Below are 7,728 nucleotides of genomic sequence, written 5' to 3'. Positions count from 1 at the left end.
TACAATATAACTAACAATTAATTTGGTACAGGAAAGTTGCTGTGGTAGAAAAATTACTAGGGTAGATATCAAATTTGGTTGTTTATTAAATTTAGTAACTAATTTTTGCATTCATTAGTATGGTAAAATATTTTTTGTAAAATAATTTTAAGTTATTAAATCAATTGAATTGTACTAGTATACGATTTATTTTAATCTTTAATTACGTTTTTATTTTCATAATTGATATTTTAATGTATGTTTCTAAAACCAGATTATAATTATTTTTTTTGCAAAAAAATGTTTAATAAAAAATGCTCAAAAACGTAAAATCTATAGTTTTTTTTTTTTTAAATATCTACAAAACGAAACATGCTAGGTACATACAATCTTATACCAAGAGAAAGGTTGTAATATTTACTACAAAAGGCAATACTAATATACAGGGTGTCCCATTTAAAAAAAAATCAGAAAATTTTGTATTTGCAAATAGTGATCACACTGTATATTTTATGGCTATATGTCAAATATGTTAATTTTTTAAAAAATAACAGTATACTAAAAAAATTTTGACATGTCATTTAAATTTTTATTACCTTGAAAGCCTAATTCACAGCCCTTTGAACATTACCATTTTTCTCAATAAAAGTGTACATATTTCGAAAATTGTTAACTTTAGGCCTATAATACCGTATATAAATTCTTAATATTTTTAAAAAAATATTTAAAAATGATTTAATATATAGGGTGTTCCATTTAAAAAAACATAACTTTGGTTCGTACCGTCGTTCTGACTCACCCTGTATAATCAAAATTAATTTTAAATTATAGACAGCTTCGATATACATTAATTTTGTTAAAAACATTTTTTTGTATATCCCATAATTTGGCCGTAATCAAAGAAAACCAGAGGTTTGGCGCACCCTGTATAAGCGACGTGGCACGCAATATGTTAATGTAGTAGATATCTGATACAATTTATTTTGAATGAATTTTTCTTTATTTAAAAAGCTAACAAATATGAAGGGTAAGGGGGAAGAACGATGAATGTCTATCTGCAAGCATTTTCGATAAAATGAGAAACAAAATTACATATTCATTGTTTTTACCTCTTGCGCCCAATCTTGTGACGTGATTAAAGACGATTATCATCTTTATTTCCCCTTGTCCATTCACAGGTTGATAGTACACTTTCTAAGCTAACAGATTGCACAAAAATCTCAAAATGGCCAAAAATTGACATTCATCGTTTTTCCCTCTGACTCCTTCATATTCAGTCGACGCGACGCTCCAAAACGTATACAAATATATTTTAATTAACAGCGTTCACCCGCAAATATGATTAAAATCTACTACACAGTGTAGTTTTTAATCATGCCCGCACCCGACGATGGGCTCTTTTTCGAGCGACCGGTCCACTATTGTCAAGTTAAGAAAATATCGGGCGCTAGATGATGACTTGCCGTGTGCGAAATAAAAAATATCCTCAGATGGAGTTAGTAACTGGCAACGTTACGGTATTTGCCTTAGCAATCGGTATCGCATCAGTATACTTCACATTGGACACCGCCCGAGCGTCGTTTTTGGTCAGTAATTGTACAATTCTTAATTTTGAACTCATTGTTGATATCCATAATTCAATATGACAACAAATACTTTGGACTTCGAAAAACGTTTAAACATAAAACAACTTGGACCTCCTAGACCAAAATTGGGCATAATTCAGGCGGGACAAAGTGGTAATACAACTTTTAATCAAAAATTCAATGAGAAACATTATTTGAACAAAGTGAAGAAAAGTATATTAAAGTGTGTAAATATATTTATTTTCAAATTCCCATTCAACATATTTATTTTCCTTAGCTAAGCGCTTTCGACAAAAATGACATAGTCAGAGCTAATGCTACAATAAAAATGAAAATAATGAGCAGAAATTATTTGTGCAGAGCTAATGCTACAAATAATGAGCAAAAATTATTTTTGCTCATTAGTTTCATTTGCTCATATTATCTTCGTTTCTTATTCTGTCCAATTTCGTTTTTCCTTCTGTTTTTCTCAGCTGCTGCATCTCCGCTGCGTTTATTGTACCGTCTAGTTTTGCATTGTTTACCCATGTCTCACTTGCATATCGTCTGTGTCGTTCTTATACGTTGTAACCCACAAAAATTGGAAAATGCGTTTTTTGCAGATTTGTATAATGTAAAGCTAACCTCGCATGTTCAAAGAACCTTGTAAGCCATACTTCATTAAATAGCTTTTAGCCATATTATTAAATAGGTTTTCTAATAGCTTGTATCCTCATTGCTGAGAGTATGAATAGCAATAGCTTTTCTTGTCTCCTGAACAATCGTGATTTTGGGGTTACGAGGTATTAGAAAGACACATATGATATAATATTAAAGTTGGTACAGATATTGCATTGTATACCTTCAGTTTTATTTCTTTATCCATTTCCTCCTTTCCAAATATTGTTTTATTTAGTGCATACCCAGATAGCACAAGTACGTTTTATGGACGTACATCTGTGTACATTGGAACGTCCAATGGACGTCCCGCTAAGGTACAATGGACGTCCAACGAACGTCCAGAGTTCACAAAATTGGACGTCCATAGAACGTCCGCTACAAACGTACAGTGTACGTTGTTGAAGCTTTCAGTGTACATTTTATGTACATTCAATGTACATCTGATGTACATTCAAATACGTCTTATGGACATTTTTGTAGGGCACTTTTCAGAAAGCAGTCTAGTGTCCATAATTTTTTGAATACATACATAGCAAAAAGCCTTTAGGTATAGGAAATAGTTCCTATAATACTAAACTTATATTTTAAAATATTACACAAAATACCTTTTTTATTTCTCTTTATTATAACTTTATTATGTATAGGTACTTTATAATAGGAACTTGATTAATGCACGACTGCACTTGCACGATAAACAGCAAACACAAAGATATCACAGGATGAATTATATTGTATGTAATAACTTAATAAAGACAAAATTCAGATAATGGCGCCCTATGATGCATGCACATTAAAAGAGGTTTATTTCTGTTCTGTTCCTTCTAAACATTATTTCTTAGAACTTAGAGTCAGTACGGTTGTATATTGCAAGCGGGTTTGCCATTCTGTGAATTATCATAAATAAATCCTCCTTCGGTATTCCACAACAATTATTAACAGCGATAATCCCCTAAAAGTACCTGCCTAGTACTACCTTTTACGACCGATAGCGTGAAGAGCGACAACGTTGTCAAGAAAATTCTCATTTAGTTTGGCGGGAAATTTAAGAGTTACAATATGCACATTTAAGATTTAAATTGGTAGTGTCTAATTATTGTAAGTTCTATAATTACCGATGCGCGGTGTAGCTCCGTTATTCTGAAAAAATTTTAGTGGTTCAGTGTTTTAATTCGATGATGAAAAAATATGTGACTACATTAGAAGCTTCTTGTATTCTACTAATAATATTGCTTTGATTAAAACAAGAAGCTATATATAATTACTCATAATAATACTCGCATTTTGTGTAAAATCTCCATGGACCACAAATGGATGTCCAATGTACGTTGAAATCAAACGTCCAATGGACGTACATAGTACGTCCAGTTTGGTCCATGGACGTTTGGACTTTAAATGTACGTTATATGGACGTCCATCGGACGTTGTGTGCTATATGGGTAGTAGATCTTATTTGTTTTTTTCGTCCTGTATGAGATTTATCGATCTAGCTTTCCATCCTCTGATATTATTGCTCCCAGGTATTCAAACTTCGAGACTGTTTCTATTATTTCGTTTTTGCACCTAAATATCGTTTGGTTTATAGCTTCCCTTTTCGTTTGGGTTACTATCATGGTATTCGTTTTCTTTACATTTACCTCCATTTTCAAATTTTCTATTTCTTCCACCCAGATATCGATTAATTTTTACATTTTCTCTTTATCGCCTGCCATTATTACTAGGTCATCTGCATATAGTAATCCCTCCATTCTCACTGGTACTAAATTCCTATACCCTATTGTTGACTAATTACCTTGACCATCTTTTAGCTCTCTTCATTACTCTATCCATTACTAATATAAATAAAACTGGGCTGAGACTGTCCCCTTGTTTTATTCCTCTCCTTAGGTTTATTATTGGCTATCTGTTTCCGTTTATTTGTACTTTAGCGAGTACGTTTCTATATGTAATTTTTACCACGCTTACTATCTTATGCGGGATTTGCAGGTCTTCCATTACTGACCATATTACTTCTCTATTTATAGAATCAAAAGCAGCTTTACTATAAACGTAATATTTAAGTCTTCTATTTCGTTTTTCCTTTCAATTATATTTCTCAGTATGTATATATATTATCTGTTGTTCCTCTTTCCTTCCTAAAAGCCGCTTGTTCTTCTTCTAGTTTTCCTTCCAGTTCTTTCCTGAGCTTCCGTTCTATTATCACGGTGTAGACTTTATATGCCACTGATGATAAGCATATAGTCCTATAGTTATCACATTCCGCTTCATCTCCTTTCTTGTGTATTGGTATCAATAAATTTTCTTCCCAGTCTTTCGGTATCGTTTCTGTTCTCCATGCTTCCCTCATTATTTCCAGTAGCCAAAGTTTGCCTCGTTCCCCCACGTACTTCATTATCTTCGGATCTATGTCATCGACACCTCCCTCTTTTCCAATCTTTATTCTTGCCTATCCTTCAATATTTTTGATATGAATTTCGTCTACTCGATTGTCCCTATCCTCTTCTCTTTCCTGCTGCCCTCTCTCCTCATTTGGTTGGTTGCTTGCCTCGAATTTTTCTTTATAGTGCTTATTCCATATGGTTAATATGTCCTGTATGTTTGTTTTCAATTCATTTCGCTCATTTCTAATTCCTCTTATTTGTTTCCTTTTTGTTCCTTTCATGCTTCTTATTTTATTCCAAAATTGTTTATTGTTATTCCCAAAACCTTCAATGGTTCAATTCTTCACCAAATTCCTTCCAGCTCTTCTTCTTCGCGTCTTTTAGTAGTTCTTTCACTATATTTCTCTGTCTTCTGTATTCGTCTCTGTCTTGCTCTTCATTTGTGTTTATGTATCGCTTCCACAATTCTTTCTTCTTTTTTACTGCTTGCTTTATTTCCTTATTCCAGCATCCAGTTCTTTTATTATTTTTCTAATTCTTTCTTATTCCACATACTTATTTTGCAGTGTTCCATAACGTGCCTCTCAATTTTTTCCATCTCTCTTCCATATTTCCTCATTGTTTTCATGCTGTTCCAGTATTTTATCTGTCTCTCTTTGGTATAACTTCCTCATTTCCATATTTTTCATCTTATGTATTGCTATTCTTGTATATCGAGGACTCTATATTTCCAATAGTTTCTGTAATTCTTTCAAAAGTATTAATGTTATTCGCAAGCAAGTGTTATTCGTCGTTAAAATTCACAGGTCTGATTATCCTTGCTTATTCTGATTTTATGATATATGTACTTTTCTGTCAATTCGACCACTTGATTTTTCTAGACTTGAATAGTTCCACGGTGTCGAAGGCTTTGTGAAAGTCCACGAAGATAAGTACCAGTGATCTGTTATAATGTTATATCGATTTTTCTCTTACGATTTTTACTGCTTGTAGGTGATCGTTTGTTCCGAATTTTGAGCGGAAGCCAGCTTGTTCTCGGGGCTGGTAGAAATCCAACTTTTTTTTAGTCATTTAATTATTCCGGTAACCACACATCGATTTTTACATGCAACACCTAGAGGCTTGCCCCTTTTTGGATTGTGGTCAGAATGATGTCAGGAAAAAAGTCTACTATAGAAAAATGTGGGGAAATGCATAGTTGGATTTTAAAGTGCATAAAATGCATCCAAAAGTGCATAAACATGTCAAATACAGCATCTAGAGACTAAAAATCGATTTATTCCGGTGTTTTTAGTTCTAAATGCCCTGCTTTAAATTACCCCACCACAGTAGCGCTAATATCCTATGCAAGCACCATCACCAATGAAAAAATATTAAAGATTTAGTATTCTTTAGATTCTTATCAGTTCTCATTCTGATAGAATTTATAATATTAACTCTTTTCATTAGGTATTACCGTTGATTGATGTATTTAATATTTCAATCAACGATATTACAGATATTTCATGAAATCGGCAAAGCTGTAAGAAGATTGTCGGTTCATGAATTTACTGGCTCCGTTACAGTTTCCTTCTTTGAAAACCATAACATATGTTACAGTTCAAGTTGATTCTCAGTTAGAGTTGACTTTTCCTAGTTCGAGTCAACTCCAACTGAAACGAGCAGTAAAAGTTGATTTGAAAAATTTAAATCAACTTTTACTAGTTGAAGTTGACTCTACCTAACTCTTGTTAGTAAAAGTAGATTATACAATTTATACGAGTGTAATCTCACGTGCATTTTTGATGAGTGTGCGTCTCTTTGTTTTGACCGTTTCAACTACTTATTAGTCCAAGCTGTAACGTCGCCCCCGTTAGGTAAATTATTCTGATTCGATTTTTTTGCACAAACTTACTCAAACAAATACATCTTTATAACAAATACACAGTGTCAGGCGGCACCGCGGTCGAAAAATTGTTTAACCAATTTTTGTTAACCAAATTCACAAAAATAATTCTTATCTACTCTACCTCGTATTATGTATAAGTTTTTATTGTGTGAAAATTATAAATATAGATAGCAGTACATGAAGGATTTAAAGTGTGCCTGAAGTAATAATGTATTTTAAATGGGATATACTTTTCGCACTGTTTTTAGCACACTTTCATATAATCAAATTTCCTTAACTTTCGCCTTGTCATGGTGATGACATTGACATATGACATGTGAGCAATGAATTACAAAACAAGTTTTGACAGTTTTATGGTTTGACAGAAGTTTGAATTTTTAAATGTCAAAGTTCTAAAAAATTGTAAAATAGGAATGTATTCCAGTGACGAAGAGAGTTTTTTTATTTGTTTTTTGGTAGGTAAAATATTGTATGAAACTGTGCGTTAAATACTTTTTGCGCACTTAGGCAATGTATAGCACTCGGCCCGCTCGTGCTCTAAACATCGCGTGCGTGCGCAAAAAGCATACTTCACGAACTGTTTTATAAATAACTAATATTTCACTCCGGACAAATTTTTTTAGATTATTTTGATCATTCGGAACAAAAAAGGTCTCTTGTGATTTTTCTCTAAAATTGATAGTTTTCGAGTTATACGCGATTTAAAATTTGAAAAATGCGAAATGACCATTTTTAAGGCTTAATAACTCGATTAAAAACTATTATTATGAAAGTCACCTAATCAAAGTTTAAAGCCCCCCCCCCCTAGTCTACAAGATCGTGAAGAAATTGTTGTCATTATTTTATTACTAAGCGTTATTTTTAATTATCAACAATGAGCGCTAAAAGCGTATTGAGGCGGCCGTCAATGTGAGTGCGAGTAACATCTTCCATTCCGACCGTCCAATGGTGCATCTCAGTCGCACTCACACTGACAGCCGCCTCAATACGCTCCTAGCGCTCATTGTTAATAATTAAAAATAACAGCTTAGTAATACAATAATAACAAATATTTCTTCAGTACCTTGTAGGGGGGTCGTTAAAATTTGATTTGGTGACTTTCTGACTTACATAATAATAATTTTTAACTGAGTTATTAAGCCTTGAAAATGGTCATTTTCGCATTTTTCAAATTTAAAATCGCGTATAACTCGAGAACAATAAATTTTACAGAAAAATCACAAAAGACCTCTTTTGC

The sequence above is a fragment of the Diabrotica virgifera genome, chromosome 10 (genome assembly GCF_917563875.1).
Source record: "Diabrotica virgifera virgifera chromosome 10, PGI_DIABVI_V3a".
NCBI lineage: Eukaryota > Metazoa > Arthropoda > Insecta > Coleoptera > Chrysomelidae > Diabrotica > Diabrotica virgifera.
This window is presented reverse-complemented; position numbering follows the sequence as displayed.